Genomic DNA, 27,919 nt, shown 5'->3' with positions numbered 1-27,919 from the left:
CACCCACCCCATTCCACCCAGGCTATGTCATTTCCAAGGCACCACGCCCTTGACTCTTTGCAGCCATCCCCAACTGCCTGCACTTAGGCTGTGGTTTCCTAAGTTTGAGCCCATCTTTCTTTGAGTCCTTCAAGGGTAGTGAGAGTTTCCATTCCACTAGCAATCTGCTTCCTTTGCTCCAGCATGGTTATGGATTTATATTCTATATTCTTGTTTTTAGTGCTGTTTCTTTTCTTTCTCTGCATTTTTAACTGCTGTTTATACTTGAAGGGGAAGTCCAACACTTCCTTTTTTTCAGCCACACCAATCAGCTGATGGTCATAGCTGTGAAGGAAGTAACAGGAAGGAGGAGGAAGGGGAGCTCCCTAGAGCAGCCGTGAAAGGCAGACTTGGGGGTTCTTTCATCTTCCCTATTGCCCTGGGAGCTGAGCTAGCCCTTCTACAGCTTAGGCAGGAACTGTTTCTAGAGAAAGGGCTGCATTGTCAAGTCTCTACTGATCATTATGCAATTGCTAGTCCTGAATCATGTTTCTTAGAAGTGTGTATAAGGATGCCTGGTATGTTAGAGGGGGGAGGGATCTTAGGGACCATCTAATTCAACCCCCTGAGAAGCAGTGAGGCCCAGAAAGATGATGTCACTTGGACTTGTCCAGCCGCTAAGCAATGCTGCTGCAAGTTGAAACCTAAGACCCAGGTGTTTCTAATCCAGAATTAGACTCTGTATCCAATTCTCTAATGAGGAGCCTAAAGGGACCTGCTGTCATGCCTGGTGCTAAGATTTAAAGTCCTATCAGTGGAGGCAGCCAGAGGACAGAAGCCCAGTTTGACATGTCGATTTCACTCTTTTACCAGCAGTTTTAGAAAACTTGTTATCTTCACAAGTTTGCGTTGAGAAATTAAGCAAATTCAGTAGGAATAGGATGCAAAATTCCTGAATCCATGAGAGGTTAACGTGGGAATGTCTGATGCTTTTGCACATGCTGCTATCCAACTGAGATTGAGCTGACTTTCAAATCTACCACCCAGAGTGAACTAAAGTAACGTGAGAAGATTTAAGTAAGGTGTAAAAGGATACTTTGAGCCTTTGTCTGCTCAGATATCAGGCTGATATCTCTGCCACTGTCCCCACACAGGATAGAATCACTGCTCTCTGCACATGTTATTGTTGAGAGGGTTGGGAGGGGGCATACATGGTGTCCTGAAGATCAGAATGAAGCAGGAGATAAAGGAAAATTTCAAGGGAAGTTCTGTTCCATGGTGGAAATATTTGTGATGCAGGTGGGATTTCAATGGTTAGAGTCAAAGGAAGGCAGGTTGAAAACTGCAGGGGAAGGATGCCTTCTAGAAAGAAGATAGAAAAGTCATGCATGTTTCCCCAAGAAGCCAATACCTGCAAAAATATGTGCAAGATATTCCTTCTAGCTTATCCATTTTCCACAGAAAACTCTGGAAACTATCCACATTCATTAATAGAGGAATGGTGTATTAGTTTTCTAGGGTCCCTGGAGCACAGTACCACAGATATTTATCACATCACAGTCCTGAAGGCTGGAAGTCTGAGATTAAGGTGTGGGCAGAGATGGTTTCTTCTGAGGCCTTTTTCTTTGGCTTATGGATGGCGTCTTCTCTCTGTATCTTTACATCTTCTTCTCTCTGTGCATGTATCTGTAATTTCCTCTTTTTATAAGGATATCAGTCATAGGGAATTAGGTCCCATGCTAATGACCTCATTTTAACTTACCTCTGTAAAGGCCTGATTTCCAACATCCCATTCTGAGGTACTGGGGGTCTGGACTTCAACATATGTATTTGCAAAGGGAAGTAGTTCCTCCTACAACAAGTAGTTAAGTGGAGCCTGCCACCTCACCCCCCACCCCGCCCCCCCCCCCCCACACCGTGGACTTGCTATGTAGCCAGAAGAGCATGAAGGAGCTCTCCATTATCACGATGGAGAGATTTCTTAAGCCAGCCAAAGTGAGCTCTGTGCACAGAAGGTTATGAAACAAGATGTACATCACACATAAAACTAAGCAAGTTAAAATGTTCACAATACACTCTTCCTTCCACCTTAGACTGGCAATTTTATTTTTTAAAAAAATGAAACCTATGAGACCCAAAGGAAAAAAAAAGAAAAGTAAGAATGATGAAGAGAGACAAATTCCACAAGATCTTAAGGGAAAACTGCAAAGGAACGTGGGGCAACAGACGCAAACTCCACATGGAATTTGGTGCAAAGCAAGGGTGGCCTTTCCCATCAGTCAGGAAAGGGAGCGTAGGTTATTAATTATTGGTCGTGAGAAAGTTGACTGATGATTTGGGAAAAATAAAGCTTTGCTCTGTGTACAAAAATAAGTTCTGGATTGAACAAAGAATAAAAATATAAAGTGCTAGAAGAAAAAAATTGAGTTATAAAATAACTGGAGTGAAGGCCTCTCTAAATATGGTAGAAAATATGAAACCATAATAGAAAAAGGTTGATGAGTATGATTTTCTAAAATTGCAAACAAGTCCTTATACAAAGGGAAAATATAAATAAGTGAGGGAAGAAAAACACAAAAGATACATTTATTTTCAAGGTCTGTGGTAAAGGATTAGTAGCTTTCATAGGCAGTGCTGTGCTGTGCTTAGTTGCTCAGTCATGTCCGACTCTTCAAGCCCGTGAACTGTAGCCTGCCAGGCTCCTCTGTCCATGGGATTCTCCAGGCAAGAATACTGAAGTGGGGTGCCATACCCTTCTCTAAGAGATCTTCCCAACCCAGGGATTGAACCCTGGTCTCCCACATTGCGGGCAGATTCTTTACCATCTGAGTTACCAGGGAAGCCCTCATATGTAGTGAGTTCTTATCAATGAGAAAAATAAACACATTCCAGTAGAAAGATCAGTCAAGGACACAAACAAGCAGCCCAAAATGCAAATGAGCCAAAAGCATGAGAATATGCTTTGCCTCTCCGTAAGCTCACGTTGCTTTAAGGGTTTACTGTATGGTGAGACGTGGGGAGGGACACTCCCACAGGTCAGCACCTGCAAGGCGGCTGGGTAATGTCTTTGGAAATATAAAACACACATGTGTTTTGACTCAACAATTTCACTTTTAGGAACTTATTACATGCATAAATTGATAAAACTGGGGAAATATATATATGCATACTGTAACTCATTGCAACATTTTATTTTGCAATAGGAAAGAAAGAAGGAAGAAAGAAATTTGTATCAGGCTTGATTAAATGAACTGTAGTCTCTCCATATACTGGAATCATATGTGGTCTTTTTCTTAAATGTGGAATCTTATAAAGTAAAATATAAAAATGTTCAAGTTAAAAGCAAGATGTAGTATGTCACTATATTTTTAAAAATGCATGCACATAGCAATGTAGGCTACATTGGAATGTTATTTGCTATAAAAAGATGCAGGTCTGCTTATACCTGTGTGTGTGTGTGTGTGTGTGTGTGTGTGTAAATATGTAGAGAGATTCTAAAGCAAAGGCACCAAACTGTGAGCAGCAGTTATCTAGTGAGGGCAGCAGGGGAATTGGTTTGGAGAAAAAAACGTGAAATGTGCATTTTTACTTTGCATACAGATGTTTTAGTGATTGTAATGAAATGATGAGGTTTGTTTATGGGGCTGGAGGATAAGTAGGAAAGGACTGGAAAAAGAATTAATTCAAAAACAAAGTATCAGTTATGGCTGTTGGGACCGTACTGTCTCCGAGGTGTTAAGTTTGGAGAGGTTGGGCAGTTTGCCCAGAGATGTACAGCCAAGGTTTGCAACATGCCTGTACACATCCATCATCTGAGCTTGTCTCACTCACTGATGCCCAGGCTGCCTCCAAGGTTTCTGACGTGGTCTGGCATGTGACCTGCCTTGGATATTTATTGTTAAGGTCTCCTCACCCCTCTGGCACCAAGTGCAGCAGCCAAGGTTGAGAACCACTGGTTTAGAATTAGTTTGTGGGATTGTATAGCACACAAGCATAGCCTGACACAGTTCCACCAAATGTGATTTTACTGGTACACTGGGTATTGTGGCAGCTATGTGTGCCTCTGATTGAAGAGACTCTGAGCATATTAGGTGGTACATCCCCACTTTGTGTGTGTGAGAGAGAGAGAAGGGGGAAAGGGAGAGAGAGATTGATTGAGAGAAGAATGATTGAGATAGAGAGAACTCACATATTTTTATGCTTCAAGCACTCTACTCTTTGGAAACTTGCACTCATAACATCTGGAGGCCTGTGGAAGTTTGGGAAGCATGAGTGAGAATGTGAATGTGCTCTCAGCACCCTGCTGTGAGACTTGTAGGAGGTGAGAGCACCTGAAATGATTGTCCAAGAAAGAATGTGTGCACTGGTCCAATTAGACAAACCACTCATCACATTTTTTACCCAAGATAATGTGAACAATTATCTTTCAGACCAGTTTTTCGTTACTCCAAGTCCACTGGCCTTATTTACTCTCAGACAGTGTTTTGTCTGCCTGTTTCATGTGAGATGGTTTTTTTCTCATGAGAAGGATGTAAATAGTCTTGCTCTGGGTGAAGAGCTGGGGCCTGGGTTTCCTGGTGGCTGTGGCTGCTGGGCTTTGAAGGCTGCAGCAGATGTTGACGGAGGGGCCACTCTCTGTGTGGACCATTTAGGGACTTCCCAGGGGCTGGCTTCCCAGGTTCTGGGCTTCCTGGTACTGACTCTGTCCATCCAGGCATACACGTGGGAGCACTGAGCAGCACCCACATGGGAAGCCCCAGGGGCTCATACGTGCACTCACATTTATATTGTGTAATGAAACTTCTAGGACCATGACTGTGACCTATAAATGTCCAGCTCTGAAAGTCTGTCTGGGAGGCAGTGTGGGTGATGGGAGCAAGCCAAGCCCATAGCTCTGATTCTGTTACCGACCAGGGTTTGTGGCCTCCTTAATCAATGGAAAGTGGTCAGAGCCCAGACAAGAAATTCAAACGAAGCTTTATTGGGGCACCCACAGCAGTGGGGAGTAAAAACAAGGAACAGTTTTCCTTGCTTGCTGCCCTAGTGAAAGTGCTTTACTTCCTTATATGAAGTGAGGGTAGGGGTGGGTCCAGGGGTCAGACTGGAGGGGTGGCTTAGGTGCGCTGCCCATTCCTTTAGTGGTGTTGAGTGCAGGGCGCATGCACAGTACCCTACTTTTGCTTTCAACCCACAGCTTTTGTTCCTGGCACTTCAAAAGTGATGGTTGAGGCTTGTAGGTCTTTTTTGTATCTCATCCATAATTTGCCCCAACTGCACATGCACACAGTTATTTTAGTCCCTTACAGCTTCTCTGTAATTTTTTGCTTAAGGAGAGGTTTGTCCAGGTACAAACACTGCAGCAAAGGGTCCCAGGACCCAACCTGGGCTAGGTGTCCTCACCTGAGCTAGATGTCCTCACCTGGGCTAGGTGTCAGAGGCGAGCAGCAGGCAGTGCCCAATTCCATCATTCCTTGAAACTGCTTCAGCCCTGGCCACCTCATCACCAAAACAAGGCTGGAAAGACCTCCCCCAGAGTGACTGTGGCTCCAGAGACACTCTGTGCAGAGCTCTCAGCAGACTGGCTTGCAGACAGGTAGGTGCTCTGCAGAGCAGTCATGGTTGGGTAAAGATAGTCAAGGAGCTATGTAGCCTCTGGTTGCCTGGGGATTGAAAAGGAGGGTCTGTCAGGGGCAAAATGATATTAAAAGACTTTATGGGAAGGTCACAGAAAGAGTCAAACCTGGGAAACGTAGTAAAAAGTGGAGACATCACTTTGCCAACAAAGGCCTGTATAGTCAAAGCTATGGTTTTCCAGTAGTCATATACGGATGTGACAGTTGAACCATAAAGAAGGCTGAACACCAAAGAATTGATCCTTTTGAACTATGGTGCTGGAGAAGACTCTTGAGAGTCCCTAGGACTGAAAGGAGATCAAACCAGTCAGTCCTAAAGGAAATCAACCCTGAATATTCATTGGAAGGACTGATGCTGAGGCTGAAGCTTCAGTCTTTTGGTCACCACCTGATGTGAAGGGCCTACTCAGTGGAAAAGACCCTGATGCTGGGAAAGATTGAGGGCAGGAGGAGAAGGGGACGACAGAGGCTGAGCTGGTTGGATGGCATCATCAGCTCAATGGACATGAGTTTGAGCAAACTCTGGGAGATAGTAAAGGAGAGAGAAGCCTGGCATGCTGTGGTTCATGGGGTTGCAAAGAGTCAGATGTGACTGAGCTACTGAACAACAACAACAACACAGAAAGAGTAGCTCTGGCCCAAGTGTCACTTGACTCTGAAGCAAGTGTGTGTCTATTCTTTGGTGGTGCCCTGGGGAACCCTGCTGGGTTTTAACAGGCAGCTCTTATGGTGTGTTCTCTCCTGTCCCCAAGTAACTGGACAAGGACAACCAGCTCAGGGGGTCCTGGCAGCACTCTAACCCTGAAGCTCTAAAACACAGTATGGCATTATTTTGGACCCCAGTCGTGTACTTTTACATTGGTTTGGAGACCATGCTGAGGACATTGTTGTGAGCTCTATGCTTCCAGCATGGGGCCCTCTGCGCATGTGTAGAGACTTTTAATGTCCCCTCCTTACATTTCAATATGTCACATATAGTTTGAATACAGTAAGCTAGGTATTTGGAATAAAGTGTGTCTCTTGTTAATTAAGAGAAAACCTAGAGCCCCAAGCTTGGCCCAAGTAGAAAAAACATCTGGAAGGGAGAGGTGTCTGGACCACACAGTGTGTTCCTTGGGGTGAATTTATGAGATTCCCATTGCTGACCTGCAGTCCTATCGCATTGGTCCGATGGAGGAACTGCCTGCTGCTCACCTCTGACATCTTGCCCAGTTGAGGACACGTGGCCTCTCTCCAGCTTCCCTGGAAAGGATCTAGAACTGTGCTGCTCAGAGCATTGCTACCAGCCACATATGGCTGTTTATACTGCAAATGCTTAAAATGAAATAAAATGTAAAAATCAGTTCTCGATCACAGTGGCCACATTTCAGGGGTCACTAGCCTCATGTGGCAGGTGGCTCTGTGTGGGGCAGAGTAGAACTAGTATCTCCACTGCAATATAGTTTGGGGACAGATTAACCACTCTGTGTTATACCTGAGCCCTATGGGGTCCTTCCTGGGGAGTGAGGAGACACAAGGTTCTATCCCCCACACACCGTTCCTCAGTCTTGATACTGCTGTGTGTCAACAGTGCATTGTTGCACTCTTTTCCATGTGTGGATCCTGGGTGCTTCCTGTTTCTTTAAAGGACTCTAGCCTCAGAGGTGATGGTGTCAGCAGGATGCCCACATCCCTGAGATGAGACCACAAGAATCAGGTCTGGCCCTTTCATTCCCAACACAGCAACCTCCATCACACAGATACACACACAGCACACATACATGTGCATGCACACACATGCACACGTGCACACACCATGACAGTCTAGTTTAGTGACAGGTCACTCACATAGGGCCTGAAATGGTTCCCAGTTGTGCTCTTGGAGCAGTCTAATGGGAACCCCGTCTTGGAGAATACTAAGTAATATATCTTGGAGTTAAGCACGCTTGGTTCGGTATAGTTTCTGAAAGAATAGGCTCGTTTTTTGTTCAAGAGGATTTAGAGTTAATGGGGAAAATTTTAGTACTGATTAACTTCTCTGCAGTAAAATAGAAAATCCAATGCCATTTCCTCAAAATACCTGGAATCCAAAGTCTGTCCATTTTAAAAGAAAGATTTCAAGAGGGAATGTATTCTTCCTCAAGGCAAAATGAGGAATACTGCAATGCTGATCACATGACCATGTTCTGTTCCTGCCAATACAAGAAAACAAAAGACTCACTTCTGGGAATGGAACGTGACCACGTGCATTTGAGAGCTCCGAGGGCAGTGGAAAGGGCAAGGCGGGCTGAGAGGCAGGTGCATCCTGTGGCAGGCAGCACCCGTGGAGCCTGTGATGGGGAGGGGATGGGCGGAGGGACCCACCCTGTGCGGGGGACCCACCCCAGCTGGGCACCTGCCCGGTCCCCAGGCTCCATCTTTGCTTCATCCTCATTCTGGGCGGCGTTAAGAGAGACGTGACATTTGCCTGTCTCTGAAATTCCTGTGCTGCTCAATTTCGGGAGAGATAAAACACCACAAGTGAAGCAGTTGGACGGGTTTGCGAATTATAGAACTTCCTTTCATGATTCAGCCCGACATCAGGAAGCGCAGCAAAACGTGTGAATTCCCAAGCTGACTTCATGCCCCACCCCGCCCCCGGCCGTCACGCACGCGCGATGGGCTAGGAGGACTTGGGGGCAAGACACTTCTACCTGAATCGCTGAGTTAGCACAATCAGTATGTCTAAAAATCAGTGTGTGCGGAGGCTGTACTGAACTAAACATGATTTCCTGAGTGCCTTTCTTATTTCTTCTTTAGAATTCTGTGTAAACCTTTGAATTTTCTACTCTTTCCATTTTTCTTCCATTCAGTAGCCCACGCTGTTGCTCACGTCATCAGCCAGCTCTGTTTGGGCCAGTTTTGAACCTTCGGTACAGAGGCAATAATTCTAGAATAGTGGTTCTCTGTCCCCGCTGCTCACGAGAATCACTTGGAAAATTAAACAGACAGTGCTATCTGGGCCCCACCTCTGGAAGTTCTGAGTTTGGGTTAAGGCACGATCACCAGTACTTAAGGTACCCGGCTGGTTGTTACCTGGGTCCACGTGAAGAATCACTGTTCCTGCCTAGAGCTTTGCTATTGAACTTACTGCTGAAAACATTCTTCTGTGATTTTATGTGCTCACCCAACACTGGGGCCAGCAGCACAGGCCCTCAGACTTTAGACTCTGTAGACTGCTGTACCGACCTCTGTCCTCCCACCCCCATCTGCACAATAAGAAGCATCTGGAGTGATTTTGAAGCAGTCTTGGAGGTGTAATGGGTCTGCTTGGCCTTTGGACTCTTGGCAGAAGCATTAGAACCTGTCTACCACCCACAGTAATTTTAGTCCCTGTCCTGAAATTGTGATGTTTGTAACCAGCCCTTAGCCCAGCTGAACCTTTTGTTTCTGGTCGAGACATGCCCGACCCCTCTGGGAACATCTGCCCTCTGTCTGCTTGCTTGGAGCGTGGCTGACAAGAAGTCTAAAGCCCAGAACTTTCCTTCCTTTCCTAAGATCCTGGATAAGAGAATCCAGGGGAAGTTGAAATTTAATTGAAACTCTAAACATCTTTCCCACCCCTTTATTTAAATTCTCTACTTCAGGAATGTCAATCTTACACACTTTGGTTCTCCTCTGTCCTTCTAGTCTTCTTCTGTTGTATTCTTCCACTCTTTGTTCATTTCATTCTTTTCAAGCTACTCCATCCTGTCCATGGCCTTATTCACAGTGTTAGTATCTGTTCTCTTTTTTTCTGTTGGAAATAACAGACATCATTTCTTTCCTGTGTTTCCCCCTGATTGCTGGCTTATTTCTCATGACTTTTCTTGCCTCCCCACCTCATCCTCTGCCTTTTGTGTCTCCATTTAGAGCTACTGTTTCTAACAGTGGCTGTTCTGTTAAGTCCTTTGGCTCCATGGTGGTATGTGTGGCTGTGATTTCATCTGCCCCTTGGGACGATTTTCCAGCCAGTGTTCTTTGTGTGCTGTTTGTTTCTCTTGTTGCTTCTCTCCTTTTTTTCCTCTTAGTGTCACTGTACAGACACAAGGTAAGTTCCTCATCTCGGAAATGAATCATGTCAGGGAGAGGCCTAGGATGTGTTCTAGCCTAACAGAATCTTTTCCTCATTTTCAGTAATGCTGTGTGTGTTTCTGTGTGTGTGTATGTGTGTGAGAGGGAGGAGAGAAAAGGAAGGAAAATGGAAGGAAGGAAGAAGGAAAGAAAGGAAGGAAGGAAGGGAGAGAATTGGCTAAACCTTTACTTCTTTCAGGGTGGCTGCCAGCCATTCAGAATCTCCTCTCTACCCCCAGGGGATGGCTGGCTGCCCTCCACCTGCTCAGTAGAAGCCCCATCTCTGCAGGCTTTGGGGTCTGCAGAAGCACCTCTGCTTCCTTGACCATCTTCCTTAAAGGAATTCATGCTCCCAGGACAAAACTTTGCTGCATTTTCCTGCTCCCCTCAGATTGTTGTTCAGGGTGAGTGGGGTCTATTAGTTTCATGGCATTTCTCTTGTTTTGTCTAGAGGGTGATTTTAGAATGAAGGGAATTGTGACATCTTTACTCTATCAACATCCAAGCTATCTGATATTTTGATATTTATCATATATGACAACCTAGCATGTTTGGCATTTTTATGGAGCAACTACATTTCTACAGGAACAGTTAAGAACAAACACACAGAAAACAACTTCAGAATGACCAAAAAACTTCATGTGGCACTCTTTGCTTCTGCCAGCCTCTCCAATCTACCTGTCCAACCGAGGCTGTTTTGTTGGCTGGTTTCTTGATCTGTTCATTATATTGATTCACTGAATACCTCTCACCAGCCAGGAACGGTGCTAGGTGCTGGGGCTATTGCAGTAGCCAAGATCCCTCTCTGCACTTAAGCTGTTTCCAGTCAAGTTGAAAGAAGGAGCAGGCCCAGCACCAGGACTTGATCAGATATGATCTCATTTATTCTTCACTGCAACCATTTAAAAACTTCAGAAAAGTGCAACATCACTCATAATTAACAAACACTGCTGATTTACCATTTTTTCCCTTTCTTTCCTCTAAAAGAAGAGCATCCCAAATAAAGTAGAAGTTGTACCCTTTTTGAGGAGAGTAACTTCCTAAGGCTGGAGAGCTGGTGAGCAGCAGGGCCCTCTGAGTGCAAAGTCTGTTTATTCCCTTACTTATTTGCTGCATTGCCTTGTGTATATGGCATTGATTATGACATGTGAGCTGTACAGCTCATCTACAGCAAACATCAACACCTACGATAGTAAACCAGACAGACTTTTTTTTTACACAGTAGACTGATTTTTAGTAAATGTAATTACTGCTTACATTTTTTGAGAGTCCCAAGACACATCTTATTCGAGAGCCAGCAAAAAAAGGAAAATGTGGTTATCAGGAGGGAGCTGAGATGAATTGAGATATAAATTTCCAAATATTAGTATCTCTTAACCCTTGTATTGATGTTTTACAGTAGCCTGTACTTTCCCATCTACTTTGTGACCACTGAGCCCCCTTGTGAATAAAAAATGAATCTAAGACTTATATTTAGCTTTCCACAGGTTCCATATTTGTAAATTTGCCTGCTCACCAAATTTTTTCTGTGACCCCTGAATCAATACCCATGATGTTTCTGTGGCCCTTTGTGGACACATGCAGAGCAGCAGAACACTTGAGTCATCTGATGTGCTTGTCCCTAGCTTAGGCTGAAAAAGGTGAAGTTCTGCCTTCTAGTCTCAGCTCACCCTAAGAATGGTGCTCTTTTTGACATCAGTTGAGTAGTGTATTTTTTGTGCTTTTTGTTGATGATTTTACAGTTTAAATTGATCCCCAAACACAGTGCTGAAGTGCTGTCTAATGTGCTGTGCACAGGAAGGCTGTGATGTACCTTAAAAGGGAAAACACGTGTGTAGGGTAAGTTTCCTTTTGGCATGGGTCATAGGGCTTTTTTGTGAGTTCAATATTAATGAATCAACTATATATATATATATATATAATACAAGATTTCTTTAAACAGGAACATCCAGAAAACAAGGTTATGTATTATTTGGTTAATGAAAAGATAACATGAGACTCTTAGGAACTTAGCCATGTATTGCCCCTTGTAGCAATGGGTTCAATATTTGCTAATTCAGTGTTAGTGGCAACTTTATAAAACATAATTACCACAAATAACTAGGAATGACTGTTTTATTTCATTTTTGTACAAATCAGGGAAATAATTTTTAAAACCCAGTTAAATGTGATTGTTTTATGAGACATGGTTTTGAAACAAATGGACTATTTTATAATCCAGTGAACATCTCCTTAGCCTTGCATTTTGTATAGTTATTAAATTAGCAGGTTTTTTCTTGAACTCCTACCATGCGCCTGTCACTACTCTGGTACCAGGAGGACATTGGTGAACAGGTTCAGAGGTCAAATGAATCCTTTTAATTCATCAGAATTTAAAGTCCTAACACTAGGACTTCCCTGGCAGTCCAGTGGTTAAGTCTTAGCCTTCGAGTGTAGGGGTGCAGGTTCGATCCTTGGTGGGGGAGCTAAGATCCCACATGCTGTGCAGCCAAAAAGCCAAAGCATTATTGTAACAAATTCTTTAAAGATTTTAAAAATGGTCCACATCAAAAAAATCTTAAAAACAGAAAACATCCTCACGTTTCGCCAAGGTCATTTCTGTTTAAATTTGATAGCAAACCTAGTGATTTCTCAAAATAAGAATCAGATTCTTACATTAGTGTTTTTCTTATGAGAGATTAATTTTTCATAGCCAGTATTTTTAAGTAAATATCTTTATCATAACCAGGGACTGATTTTATGCCAAGTTCCCTCCCAGCTAGGTGCACAGTGGGAAGCTGGTAATAATATACAGTAATATGAACCCACCAGAAGGTCCTTGTGTCTCACTGTATTCAGACCCTCAGTCATCACAGCTCATATTTGGCCTAGGCTGACTCAGAGGCTGTCAGACAGAAACCCCTCTGCACAGCAGGGTGCCAACAAGCGTTTTCCTCCAGTGAGGTCTTTACTGCATCATACAGCTTAGGTGCAAAAAGACAGGTCCACACCTGGAACATGCCTGGGGAGCCAGCACTCTCCTTGTACAATACTCAAGACAGCTTCAGGGTCCCACTGGAAACAGGCCAAAGATTTGGTTTTTGTCAGAAATTTATAGTTCCCCCAGTCCAGATGCAATTTATAAAATAAAATGCTAATTAGCATGAGTATAAGCAGTGCTGCCTAAATAGGTGGGCACCACCCAGCCAATAGGAGAAGGGCATCTTCTAGGGGGAGCAGAGCTTATTTTTTAGGTGGGAAATGTTGAACCCAAACAATTCTTGTGATAAAGGTCATCTGTTCCTTGGAGGGTAAAATGGTAGTCATTTTAGCAGTTGGAGGTTTCTGTGAACAAAATATTTTAGGTAACATCATAATAGAGAATATTTTGTTTCAGGCTCTGTGTTTTCAAAGTTTCTTGTACCTTATTCTTTGATATGCTCCATCACTTTATGTCTTGGAGAGGGGGTGTTTGGGTCTAGCAGGCTGTGGTCATCCCCACTTTTTCCAGTAAGACCCATGTGCTGTGCTTAGTCACTCAATGTCCAATTCTTTGAAACCCCATAGACTGTAGCCCAACAGACTCCTCTGTGCATGGGGTTCTCCAGACAAGAATACTGGAATGGGTTGCTATGCCCTCCTCCAGGGGATCTTCCTGACCCACGGATGGAACCAAAGTCTCCCACATTGCAGGCGGATTCTCTACCATCTGAGCCACCTGGTTAGCCCTAGTAAGACCCATAAATCCACACTTTTTCCAGTAAGATCCATAAAGCCCAGAGATGTCCTTGTGGATAATCATGGACCCTCATGCCGTCAAAGTGGTGGTTGATAGGGACAGGCTTAAAATTTGTCTTTAAAGCCCATATTATGCAAGATGGGTTTTATGCTCTTTTTTAAAAAAATTTTTGCATGAAAAAACTTACATTTTTATCTTGAATATTTTCTAATATGCTCACCCGTGTATTATGCATATACTCAAAGCTTAGTTGTGGTACTATTTTGCCATATTTTTTTCTGAAGTGCACTCCAAGTAAACTACAGATGTTATGAAATTTCACCCCTAAACACCTCAATGTTCCTTTCATAAAAAAAAGCATGATAATAATAGAGTTATCCCCCTCCCACCACAGTTAGCATTAGGGGAACACGTGTAATTACGGTGTCATCTGAGCCTGCTGACAGCCACAGAACCATGGAGACAGGTGAACATGCCATCCTAGAAGTGAAAGGATGAGAAAATCTACCCAAGGAAGTCATTTCCACCAAGAGTGAAGGTGCACGCTGTTGTTACCCTGACTGCCACTAGGCCACCCTCATTATCAACCTGGGGCGTGTCCCAAGTGCCAGGCCGTGCACTGTGAGCACTTCATACACACTGACAATGGAATCTCCACACCGCTATTGGAAGTGGGTTCCAACATGATCCTTATTTTGCTAATGAAGAAAGCTGAGGCTCAGCTGCCTGGTTTAAAAGCAGTGGAGTCAGTGTTTGGACCCAGGGACTCTGTCTTGAGCTGGGTCCCGTGACCATGTCACAGACCACCTCTCCACCCCAAGAATGCAAGGCTTTCTGTGACTCTACAAGAAGGTTCTGCCTAAAATAAGGCATGGAAAATGCAGCTTGATCTTACTATTCAGGTAAAAGGGAAATGTCAACATTGCTTTCAAAGCACAAGGCCCTTAATTTTGCAGAGTTATTGTAATTTTCTTGGTTTAGGCCTCAAATGTTTTTAATGGTTAAGCAGAAGGAAAAGAAGGGAATTAAGACAATAAGGTCCACAATGTCCCTGTAATTTGCCACAAGATTATGATTTATTAATTAACCAGCGCTTCCCAGGTAGTGCTAGTGGTTAAGAATCCACCTGCCAATGCAGGAGACTTAAGAGACGTGAGTTCAATCCCTGGGTTGGGAAGATCCACTGGAGGAGGAAATGGCAACCCACTCCAGTATTCTTGCCTGGAAAATCCCATTGACAGAGGAGCCTGGTGAGCTACAGTCCACAGGGTTGCAAAAAGTCAGACATGACTGAAGTGACTTAGCACACATGCATGCAAGTAACACGGGACAGTATCTAAATGGGACATACGAAGGTTTTCTAACTATCATATTTGGGGAAGAGTAATTTTTTTTTTCCTTCTGCATTCCAGATCTGCATGAAAAAACAAGACAGTCAGTTGAGGAAGAAGTAGTTTAGGACTGGTCTCAGAGTTCCTGGGGAGAAAGTAGAGAAGGGGTATGCACTGTATGTCAGAGGATGTTGGGTTCTCTAGTTATTTAGAGTGAAATTGGGTGGACCAGACTTAGGACCCTGAAGTACCTGTGGGTTGCCTTAGATTTGAGATGGGTCACCTGTCTGGAAAAAACTGCAATCACACATCTCACTCACTCACTCATTCATTATTCATTCGACAAATGTTTATGGATCAGATAATCACATCTGAATCATTTATTCATTCATTTATAAATTCATAGGTATGATGTAGTTATAGACCATCTACTATAGAAAAATCATATCTGATCATTCATTCTTTCATTTGACAAATGCACATGGATCATCTGTTAAGGAGTAATCATATCTTATTACTTATTCATTTATTTATTTATCTGACAAATATTTTTGGGCCATCTCTAATAAGACAGACACCAGGTAAGGGTGAAAGAAAAGAGACACCATCTTCCAGTTTCAGCTCCAACAAGTAGAACTTGTTGGAGTGTTGTCAACTTTTATTCTTAGACTATTACAAAGCTGGACTAATTGAGAATCAGTGATACTTTTTTAGATTTGGGAAACAGAGGTCTTAGGACATATTGGCACCTAGAAATTGTAGATTTGAGATGAACTATTAGGGCACCCATCTGGATAAAACTGCAGTTACATCTCACTCATTCATTCATTATTCATTTGAGAAATGTTTATGGACCAAATGTTATTTTTGGTGCTTCCAGAAACACCAAATCCTGCTTACCTAGAGCAGAAGCTATTGGAGCCCTAAAGAGACAGAACTCTTAAATGATCATTTTGGTGAGGCCAATTGTGGACTAGGTTGAAAGACAGAAATTTCAGTGAGTCACAGTCTTAGGAAGGTCTCCACTTTCTCTGGCTTTATCTCTAGAAACCTTATTTTAAGGGTACCTGGGGCATGGTAAGACACACAGACACAGAAATAACTGTCATGAAGATAGAAGTTTTTATATCCATCAGATCAGATCAGATCAGTCGTTCAGTCGTGTCCAACTCTTTGCGACCCCATGAATCGCAGCACACCAGGCCTCCCTGTCCATCACCAACTCCCGGAGTCCACTCAGACTCAAGTCCATTCAGTCAGTGATGCCATCCAGCCACCTCATCCACTGTTGTCCCCTTCTCCTCCTGCCCCCAATCCCTCCCAGCATCAGAGTCTTTTCCAATGAGTCAACTCTTCACATGAGGTGGCCAAAGTACTGGAGTTTCAGCATCAGCATCATTCCTTCCAAAGAAATCTCAGGGCTGATCTCCTTCAGAATGGACTGGTTGGATCTCCTTGCAGTCCAAGGGACTCTCAAGAGTCTTCTCCAACACCACAGTTCAAAAGCATCAATTCTTTGGCACTCAGCCTTCTTCACAGTCCAACTCTCACATCCATACATGACCACAGGAAGAACCATAGCCTTGACTAGACAGACCTTTGTTGGCAAAGTAATGTCTCTGCTTTTGAATATGCTATCTAGGTTGGTCATAACTTTCCTTCCAAGGAGTAAGCATCTGTTAATTTCATGGCTGCAGTCACCATCTGTAGTGATTTTAGAGCCCAGAAAAATAGTCTGACACTGTTTCCACTGTTTCCCCATCTATTTGCATGAAGTGATGGGACCAGATGCCATGATCTTCGTTTTCTGAATGTTGAGCTTTAAGCCAACTTTTTCACTCTCCGCTTTCACTTTCATCAAGAGGCTTTTGAGTTCCTCTTCACTTTCTGCCATAAGGGTGGTGTCATCTGCATATATGAGGTTATTGATATTTCTCCCGGCAATCTTGACTCCAGCTTGTGCTTCCTCCAGCCCAGCATTCTCATGATGTACTCTGCATATAAGTTAAATAAACAGGGTGACAATACACAGCTTTGACGAACTCCTTTTCCTATTTGGAACCAGTCTGTTGTTCCATGTCCAGTTCTAACTGTTGCTTCCTGACCTGCATACAAATTTCTCAAGAGGCAGATCAGGTGGTCTGGTATTCCCATCTCTTTCAGAATTTTCCACAGTTTATTGTGATCCACACAGTCAAAGGCTTTGGTATAGTCAATAAAGCAGAAATAGATGTTTTTCTGGAACTCTCTTGCTTTTTCCATGATCCAGCAGATGCTGGCAATTTGATCTCTGTTTCCTCTGCCTTTTCTAAAACCAGCTTGAACATCAGGAAGTTCACGGTTCACATATTGCTGAAGCCTGGCTTGGAGAATTTTGAACATTACTTTACTAGCGTGTGAGATGAGTGCAATTGTGCGGTAGTTTGAGCATTCTTGGCATTGCCTTTCTTTGGGATTGGAATGAAAACTGACCTTTATACCCATAGATCCCTAGAAATAGGAGCTATAGCATACCATGCAGGGCTACATTAGGAAGTGCCAGGGTTTGCCAGGATGCAGAGGGAGAGAAGAAAATGCTGCCCCAGCTGATCCAGGGTACTCGAAGGAGAGACGGCGTCGGCGAGGGTCAGGATACGATAGTTTCAATTAGATATTAATTAGAGATATAAAGAGTAATAGAATAAGGATAGCTCAGTAGGAAAATTCAGTGGAGAAAAGAGGCTGAGTAGCTTGGTTTACGCGGGGGACCAATAAAACTTCAAGACAAGAAGCTTGCACCACTTACGTAGGCCGCAGGCGTCCTTCCGTTCTCCCGAAGGAGAGGAGACACTGAGGCCTCCCCGGTCGGATCTTAGAAGCCCAGGCAAAATTAGTAAGCTTGGTGGGTTCCGCGCTCCAGATGGAGACTCAGCCAGAGGGAGAGAGAGACATGGGGAGACCAGTATTTTGAGAAACTGATCCCAATTCTTTATTTTCCAGAGTCTGTTTTTATACACTAAGATGTTATACAAAAGTCACGTGGGGACAGCAGTCCTGACTTTTATTAAAGTCAGGTGCTTCACACAAATGTATACAGAGGTCTTAGGGGTGTTACATCATCTTCTGGCCAGGGGGGCCTGCTGACAATTTACGACCCTCTCCTTGTGACAGCGGTCAGTCAATCAGGACACTTATTTCTCCAGGGCTGATTATTCTCAAAACAGACGCCACCCAAGTAAAGTTACACTCCTACAGGGTGAGGGTGTAGTGGGTTTTAGTTAAGGAAAGAATTTACTTAGCCTAAGGTCTAACGTGATTAATATCAAAGGTCAATTCTATATATTCATTAATGTGTGTAAGGGCAGGGGATATGGAGACTTAGCAACAAACATTGGCTCAGCAAATGAAAAACCCTTCACCAACACAATTTCTAATTAGCCCATTATACTTATACTAATAGTTTTCTAACTTTTCTAAGGAACCTGTTTTTAGAAGGTTTAAAGCATCTCGTGCCTCTCATGGTTGGGAGGCTGTGAGCTATCACATGTGGCCGGACGAGCCTGTCAGGCAGGCCAGAGAACCTTCAGAGGAGTTTGTAGGTTAAAACACTCTTGCCACACCCAAGAGTTTTTATTGACTGGAGCTCTAGGTTAACTCCTTCTCCGAAAGAGGTGGTGGGGGACAGCCCCCCGAAAAGTCAGAGGTGTAGGTAAGAGCACAAAGTAGTAAAGTAGGCAGGCTCTGGTTATGGGGTAGACGCTCGAGGATTTCCAGGGGGACTCCTGAGGCTCGATCCCGCCTTTGCGTATGTCGAGCCTCCTTCCTCATGACCTTTGCCATGGGCGGAGTACCTCACTCTGGCCCCCAACATTGGTTGTGGTTTCTGTGGGAAAGAACAAATGAGATAGAGTAGGTAAGCTTGGAATTGGCTAGTTTGAATAATCTCAGTGGACTCTAGTGCATACAGGCTGTTCCTAGTTGCCTGGCACCTGACCCTGGGATGACTGGGGAACACTGGCTTGGCATGTAAATGAGGAGGGTGAGGGACTGCTTGTTTCAAATATAAAGGATACACTTGTAGGAGAGTCCAGTTGAAAAAACAAAACTGAAACTCTTACCTACAGAGGAATAAGGATAATAATCAGAGCATACGTCTCATCAAAAACAATGCAAATGAGAAATGGTGTGGTGAAAGATATGAAGTGTTGAAAGGAAAGAGAAAAAAAAGCAACAACCTAGAATATTATATCCATCAAATTTACCCTTCAAAAGAAGGATAAATAAGGACTTTTCAAAAACAGAATATTCGGGGACTTCCCTGGTAGTCCAATGGTTAAGATTTCACCTTCCAATGAAGAGGATGCAGGTTCAATTTCTGGTAGGAGAGCTAAGATCCCACATGCCTCATGGCCAAAAGAACAAAACATAAAACTGAAATACTATTGTAACAAACTCAATAAAGACTTTAAAAAAAAATCACCATTAGCTGACTGCCCCTACAGCAAATATTAAAAGAAGTTCTTACTATTTAATAGTAGAAGGAAAATGATATAGGTACAAAGCTTGGATCTATGTGAAAAAGGAAAAAAATAAGTTATTTTGCTTTTCATAATCATAATTGGTCAGAAGGTAACTGTTTAAAGCAATAGAAGTAACAGCATATTGGATTATTATAACATATGGATACACAAAATGAAAGACAGCATTGTCTTGAAGACAGGATGGAGGAATTGAGAATACCCTGTTATGAGGTCCTTGTATGTGTAAAGCAGTATAGTGTTATTTAAAGATGGAATTTAAGTTTTAAAATGTATAGTGTAAGCTACAGGACAATCACTAAAATTTTTAAAGGACATGCTGAGAAGATATAAAATGCTTGATTAAAACCACAGAAAGCTGAAACAGGAGGAAAAAAAAGAAACAACAAACAGCAGTGAGTTAAAAAAAAAAAAAAAAGATACAAGCGTTGTAGATATTAATCCAATTAAGTCAATAATCAATTTAAATGCAGATGTTATAGTGAAGTCGCTCAATCATGTCCCACTATTTGCAACCCCATGGACTGTAGCCTACCAGGCTTCTCCGTCCATGGGATTTTCCAGGCAAGAGTACTGGAGTGGGGTGCCATTTCTTTCTCCAGGGGATCTTCCCGACCCAGGGATTGAACCCAGGTCTCCCGCACTCTAGGCAGACGCTTTACCCTCTGAGCCACCACAGATGGTATAAGCCTACAAATTAAAGCACAGAGATTGTCAGAATGGTTTAAAAAACAAGACACATCTACTATCTACAAAAAACCCACTCTAAATGTAAAAACACATATAAAGTAAAAGTAAAGTGATGGAGAAAGATATTCCATGCTAACACTAATCAAAAGAATATCAGAGTAGCTATATTAATTTTAGACAAAGCAGATTTCAGAAAATGGAAGAGTATCAGAGATAAAGAAAGAGGCATGTTACATAATAATAAATGGATCAACCATCTAAGGAGACACAACAGGCTTAAACATGTGTGCACATGTTTAAGCATCAGAATACATAAGCCAAACACAGAACTGAAAGGAGATTAGACAAGTCCACTATTACAACTGAAAATTTCCATCACCTCTGCCAGTAATTGATATATGAAGTAGATAGAAAATCAGAAGTATATATATGACCTGAGCAGCACTGTTTCATCGACTTGATACTTATAAGATATCCAATTCAACAATGGAAAAAATCAAGCAGACCTTATTTTGTTGCACTTCGCTTTATTGGGCAAAAGCCATAGCTCAGATAGTAAAGCGTCTGTCTACAATGTGGGAGACCCGGGTTCAATCCCTAGGTTGGGAAGATCCCCTGGAGAAGGAAATGGCAATCCACTCCAGTACTATTGCCTGGAAAATCCCATGGACAGAGGAGCCTGGTAGGCTACAGTCCATGGGGTCGCAAAGAGTCGGACACAACTGAGCTACTTCACTATTGCCTTTCCTCCCTTGAAATCTTTGATGTTAGTACCTGGATCTGAAGTTCTGTGTCTCTGTAGGAGGTTTTCTGAGAGACTGTATGCTTGCATTTAAGGGCTTCCCTGGTGGTGCAGAGGTTAAAGCGTCTGCCTGCAATGTGGGAGACCTAGGTTCGATCCCTGGGTCGGGAAGATCCCCTGGAGAAGAAAATGGCAACCCACTCCAGTATTCTTGCCTGGAGAATCCCATGGATGGAGGAGTTTGGTGGGCTACAGTCCACGGGTTGCAAAGAGTCGGACACGACTGAGCGACTTCACTTCCATTTTCACTTTATTGTGCTTCATGGGTATTGATGCTTTTTACAAATTGAAGGTTTGTTGCAGCTCTATGTCAAGCGATTCTATCAGTGCAGTGTTTGCAACAGCATTTGCTCACTTCATGTTTCTGCGTCACATTTTGGTAATTCTCAAAATATGTCAAACTTTTTCATTATTATATTTGATATGGTGATCTATGATCAGTGTATCTTTGGTGTTACTATTGCAAAAACTTTATGACTCATTGATGGTTGATGGTTAATATTTTTTAGTAATAGAGTATTTTAAATTAAGATATTTATATTATTTTTAAAACAATGCTACTGCTCACCAGTATAGTACATACATAATATTTATTAATATATGCATGTACTTCTTGAGAAACAAAAAAATTCATGTGATTAGTTTTATTGATATTTGCTTGTGTGCCAGTACCCGTTCTTCTCAAACTCACATGGAACATTCACCAAGACAGAACAAATTCTTGAAAAACACGTAAACAAATTTAAATGAAAAAAATATGCAAATTATGTTCTCCAAACATAATGGAATTAAACCAGAAATTAGTAACAGAAAGTTATAAAATCCCCAAATGTTTAGAAATTGAACAACTAACTTTGAAATACATTGTGGGTTCAGAAAAAAGTCTGAAGATAGATTTTAAAATACTTTGAACTGAATAAAAATGAAAATACAACTTAACCAAAATTCACAGGATGCATCAAAAGCAGTGCATACATTAGAGCATTAAGTGCATATGTTAGATAAAAATAAAATATAAAATCAGCAAACTGTTTTTCAACCTGACAAAACTACAGAAAAAAAGAGCACATTTCTCTAAAGCAAGAAGAAGAAAATAATTAAAATTGGAATAGAAATAACTGACATTGAAAACAGGAAGACAATAGAGAAAGTTGATAAAACTCAAAATGCGTTCTTTGAAAAAGATCAATAAACTTAATAAACTTTTAGTTAAGGTAAACAGGAAAAAAGAGAGAAGACACAAATTAGCAATATCAGAAATAAAAAAGAGGTCACTGATTCAGTGGATAAGTGGACAATAATGAAATAGGCCTGGCATGCTGCGATTCATGGGGTTGCGAAGAGTCGGACACGACTGAGCAACTGATCTGATCTGATCTGATCTGATAACACAATTCGGTTCTCACTAATGTGGTAAATTAAGTGAAACAGACTGTCTTGAAAGACACAAACCGTTGAAACTCATAGAAAGAAAACTAGCTTGAATATCCATGTCTTTTCAATTTAAATCAATAATTTGTAACCTCCTTTCCAAAAAAGCACCCAGAAAAGACGGTTTCATTGGTGAATTACTTAAGGAAGAGATTATATTAATTTTCAAAAATTTTCTCTTCCAGAAAACAGAGGGATGGAGAGACATCAGTAGAAACTCTCATGTGGATTCATACAGATACAGAGGGATATATACAGAAATATTTTAGACATGTATTACATATACAGGTTAAGTATACACATGTATTTCTTTGCTCTGTCATGTAACAAGGTCTAGAACAGTGACATCCTGGTAGCAGCAAGCATGCCTAGTGCCCAGATCTTGAGTGCCCAGATCCTCAATAAAAAGGAATACAAACCACAGATTTTGTGATAGGAACAAAAAACAAACAAGATAAGCTTGGAGTAGCTTGTCATGCCAAAGGTAAAGAAAACAAAACAAAAAAAGTCCCCCAAAAGCCCCACAGTGATGCAGGTGTGTCAGAGGAACACGGGAGCCAGTTATAAGTGTTCCCATAACCAGGCTGGAGTAATTTAAGCCACAAAATAAAGTAGCATTAGATTACAACTTAATGGATAAAAAAATAAATATCCACGAATCCATACTTACCTAATAAATGGAGAGAATAGACAAATCTACTCTGCAGGAGAATTTCAAACAATTGATATAGATACTCTCCCCTCAAGGAGGTATCTCAGCTGTCCTTAAGTGCAAGTCATGCAGAAATTCTTCCTTCCAAGAAGGGTAATATGGAAAGGGGATGGGGTGGGAGAGCAATGTTGCGGTGGAGAAACCTGACAACCACCACCTCTGCCAAGGATCAAAGATTAACATCAGTGGTTACAAGTCGTGTTGATAGTACGCAACTTACGTCTGTGTTCTTCCTCCCCAAAACACATAACCCCCAGAGTAACCATGAGAAAAACATCAGATAAACCTCAGCTGAAGCACATTCTGCAAACCACTTGACCAGTATTTCTCAAAACTGTCAAGATTATAAAAAACAAGGAAAGTCTGAGAGCATGTTGTAGCCAAACAATTGCCTAAGGAGGTATAACAACTAAGTATAATATGATATGTTGGCTGGGTTCCTGGAACAGTTAAAAAAGTTACAGTAGGTAAAGACTAAGGAAACCCAAAGAAAATAATGAAGTATAATATAATAATTTGTCACTGTTGGTTCACTAATGGTGAAAAATGTACCATACTCATGTAAGATGTTAATAATAAGGGAAGCTGGATGTAGGGGTATAGGAAAGCTCCCTGTACAATCTTTGCAACTTTTCTGTAAATTTAAATATATCATAAAATTAAAAGTTCATTTAAAAAGTGAAAAAGAGAGAGAGGGATGAATAGATATCTCAGCCCGCATTTTTCAAGATAGGAATTCATCAAATAATCACACACATTTAAGTAAAGGTAAATTAAAATTAAGTCAGAACTGTGGTCAGTATTACAACAGAAAGGCACATGGTATCTTGAGGGGAGGTGGATGGTCTGAGCACATCCAGGATGCTGTACAGAGAAAGCCAAGGGTAGTAAGATCTGAGGGTAACTGATGTGGATGCTAAGAAATTGGTGTTCATCCTGAGATCAGAGAGCAGACAGTGATGAATCTTTAGCAGAAAAGTGGTGTGATTAGGTTTTGATTGAAAAGTGGATGTGTTTGGAAGGTTAGAAGATAAGGTGCATGAGATTGGTGATACATTATTTTCAGGAATGAGGAGGGGAGAGAACTGTCTGAAAGGGCTTAGTTTTTTTGTCTGCAGCAGTTACATGGATGGAGTTCTTAAGCCAAAATTCTTGCAAATTGCTGGTGATGCTCGTGTTGCAAAGCCCTGAGCTTGCATTTGGATGTGTTGATAGAAGCGTCTTTTCACATTCAGCTGAGGACCGGAAGGCAGTAGCTAAGAGAAGGGCTGGCTTCCCACACTGGCTCTCCCACTAATACCTGTGCGTGTTTTGAGAAGCAACTGACTTTTCAGAGCCCAATACCCAGATGTGTGAGTTGGGGATTACAGCAGCCACTATCTTTAGGGATATTGTGCAGGTCAGCCGACACCCTGCAAGGGAGCTGCTTCTGCTTGCCATCCTTGTCATCATCCATCTCACAGTCATCAGATGTCAGCACTAAGCTTGTTTGTGCCTTGGGTTTATCACTCGTAAAATGGTAATGCTTTTTTGCATTGAGCTGTCATTTTTGCTAGCTTTAGGTACAGATTGGCTACTGTTACTTTTCTGAACACATCCTTGTGAGTGTCCTGGCCTCACCCAAGTAAACCACCCGCCGAACTCCTTCCAACTTCAAGTGTCTGGAGAGGGTGTTTCTCCATCTTGCCTTTCCAAGGATATTTCCTCACCTGTTTCTGGGTGAAGCCTGGCTAGGCTCCTCCACCTGTTTTTCCAGGTGAAGGGAATGGCACAGCCTGGAGTGAGACATTCAAATTTGTGCTTCCTGCAGAGTGTGTGGGTGTTTGGTAGATCCTTGGAAAGCACCGCCTGTCTCAACTTGAAGGACCTCACAAAAGGCCCTTTGTGAAGTTGTGTCTCCTGCTGGTACTACAGGTGGCTGTCTGCCAGGAGGTCTGAGAGCAGAGTCAGAGATGGCTGGCATGGGTACTCTGACGCTGAACTCTGGCCTTCCTGCCATAAAGACCATATCTGCTCACCTCTCCATTCTCCAGACAGAAATTAGCATCCTGAGATTGCTGATAAGTCCTTTCCTAGGATTTCTCTCTTATTTGATCCAGAGTTCAGGTGGAATTTGATATTTATAATGTCCTAGGGCTGTTTATGGCACCCCACTCCAGTACTCTTGCCTGGCAAATCCCCTGGACAGAGGAGCCTGGTAGGCTGCAGTCCACGGGGTCGCTAAGAGTCAGGCACGACTGAGCGACTTCACTTTCACTTTTCACTTTCATCCATTGGAGAAGGAAATGACAACCCACTTCAGTGTTCTTGCCTGGAGAACCCCAGGAAGGGGGGAGCCTGGTGGGCTGCCGTCTATGGGGTCACACAGAGTCGGACACGACTGAAGTGACTTAGCAGCAGCAGCAGGGCTGTTTAAGGGATTTCCCGGGTGGCACTACTGGTAAAGAACCTGCCTGCCAATGCAAGAGACCTAAGAATTGCAGGTTCGATTCCTGGGTTGGTAAGATCTCCTGCAGGAGAACATGGCAACCCACTCCAGCATTCTTGCCTGGAGAATCACATGGACAGAGGAGCCTGGTGGGCTACAGTCCATTGGGTCTCAAGGAGTCAGACATGACTGAAGTGACTTATCACATACGCATGCATGCAGGGGCTGTTTAAAGTATAAAACAACCAAGATGACTTTGGTATACCCCAGCTAGCACTTCGGGGCTTCCCTGGTGGCTCAGATGGTGAAGAATCTTCACCATCCTGCAATGCAGGAGGCCCAGGTTTAATCCCTGAGTCAGGAAGATCCCCTGGATAAGGGACTGGCTATCCACCCTAGTGGGCTTCCCTGGTGGCTCAGCATAAAGAATCTGCCTGTAATGCAGCAGACCCTGCTTCAATTCCTGGGTCTGGAAGATCCCCTGGAGGAGGGCATGGCAACCCACTCTGGTACCCTTGCCTGGAGAATCCTGTGGACAGAAGAGCCTGGCAGGCTGCCTCCATAGGGTCACACAGAGTTGGACACGACTGACGTGACTAATCAGCAGCAGCAGCAGTATCTACTCCAGTATTCTTGCCTGGAGAATCCCCATGCACAGATGAGCCTGGTGGGCTACAGCCCTTGGGGTCACAAAGAGTCAGACACAACTGAGTGACTAACACTAACACACACCTAGCACTTCAGGACATAGTTCCTTCAGTAAGAACCCTTGGGAGAGTGAATTTCCTGACTGGCTCAACACAAGCAGGCTAAGCCATTGGCGCGCTCTGTTCTGGTGGGTTCCATGTCCCTGGGGGGTCCATTTGTGCAAGTGAACGAGGCCAGTTGCGTGGGGATCTGCACTTCTGCTTTCTGGCTGGTTCGCTGAAATGGGAGGAGAAGGCCCACTTCCCTAATTGCAGACACAGCGCAGACAGGAAGGACTCCAGTTGGTAAGGCTTGTCTTCTGCTTTCTCTCCATATCTGCTGTTTCCCCTTTAAATACGTCTCTCCGTCTTGGGCTTTTTCACTTTCCACACTCCGTGCTGTCCTGGGCTTCTAACTGCAGACCTGCACTTGAATCCAGAAAAGGAAGGTAGGTCAGATGTGTGGGAATCAAGTAAATCCAGAATGGTGACCTTGGAGCTCTCCCCTCTGTGACTGCCCACAGGAACGGTGGTGCACTCATATTTCAGGGAGTTCGTGTCTGTGCTCGTGCGCTGTGTGTTCTCTGCCCTGTGCAGGCAGTCTTCTCCCACTGAACCCACACCCAGAAGAGCAGGACTCTGGTCTTTGCCATCCTACTTCTTGCCTATAGTTACTGTGTAGTCAGACCATCTCTCTCTTTCATAGAACCCTTTGCCAGCTATGTAAGCACTGGATATATTTATGTCACAGGTTTATGACATCTAAGGATACCGTCATATGTTTCTATAGTATTTTGCCATCATGAATCACCCATAATTATTCTTTCACTTACCAGAAAAAAAGGGATGGCAATTTTTCATGTATGCCTAGGAAAACTTTTAGTAGTTGTGATCCTTTCATTTGTGTGTCTATGTGTGTGTGCTCAGTCATGTCTGCATCTTTGCAACCCCATGGACTGTAGCCTTCCAGGCTCTTCTGTCCATGAGATTTTCCAAGCAAAAATACTGGAGTGGGTTGCCATTTCCTCCTCCAGGGGATCTTCCTGACCCAGGGATTGAACCCTTGTCTCTTGATTCTCCTGCTTTGGCAAGTGAATTCTTTACCACTGTGCCCCTTGATTTAAATGTGGTCTGGTTTCTGCAGCAGCTGCAGGTCCCTGTGAATATCGTGTGGATGAGGTGGGGGTACAGGAAAGTAAAATAGTGCTCAGAAGCTAAAAACCTTCTCCAGGTACCGCCAGAGGGGACAGGACAGGCCAAGTCACTGTGAGGTAACCATGGCTTTGCCAACAGGTCCAGACGTTCTCTGAGTGGGAAGGGGTCTTGGAGGGTCATCTGGATCAGGATCAGGGAGAACTCAGTAATTTTACTACCTGTTCAAATTTCCTGTGGGATATGCCCAAAGGAAGAGAAGGGCAGTGAGGGGTATCAGCCACCAACAATGTGAATTCTCTCATCTATGACTTTATCTGTTGTTTTTAAATTTCCCAAGAGCAGAGTGGGTGACCAGGTGGTTTTCAGGACACAATGGTTGAGTGAGGTCCATGGTGGGGGTTGGAGGTGGGGAGATGTCCTAGGAACCACTCTGGGTTGACCCAGGCTTCAGCCCACAGTCAACAACCCCAAGAGAGCATGAGAGGGCATCACTAGTGACCACTTGGATGTGTTCCTGTGCTCACTGATTCTTCACTAAGTCTAGCTCACTTTTAACAACTGAATCCTTGTGCATAAATCCAGCTTCATGACGAGCATGCCTCTGACCCAGTGCCCTGGCAGAGGAGTGTCTGGATAGCCTTCCCTCCCTAAGGGAGTTGGAGCTGGATTTTCATGCCTTGAGGTCAGCAGGCACAGTGTGGGGGACTTTAAACTTCTTCCCTGGTTCCCTTCCCAGCTGTGGCAGCAGGCAGCCCAGTTTCACCCC

General features: G+C 43.3%; 1 protein-coding gene across 5 annotated transcripts in view; it reads left to right on the top strand.

Annotated features, from left to right (window-relative positions):
- Window positions 1-27,919, top strand: part of SYK (spleen associated tyrosine kinase) — a 109,460-nt gene that overhangs the window by 8,597 nt on the left and 72,944 nt on the right. Inside the window, exon 1 of one of the 5 annotated variants that reach the window (XM_019966622.2) lies at window positions 23,042-26,447. The exons of the other annotated variants lie outside the window; for them this stretch is intronic. The gene's annotated coding sequence lies outside the window, so the exon portion shown is untranslated. Of the gene's footprint in view, window positions 1-23,041; window positions 26,448-27,919 lie in introns of those variants that run through there. 5 annotated transcript variants of the gene reach the window in all.

This window comes from Bos indicus, chromosome 8 (genome assembly GCF_029378745.1).
Source record: "Bos indicus isolate NIAB-ARS_2022 breed Sahiwal x Tharparkar chromosome 8, NIAB-ARS_B.indTharparkar_mat_pri_1.0, whole genome shotgun sequence".
NCBI lineage: Eukaryota > Metazoa > Chordata > Mammalia > Artiodactyla > Bovidae > Bos > Bos indicus.
This window is presented reverse-complemented; position numbering and strand designations above follow the sequence as displayed.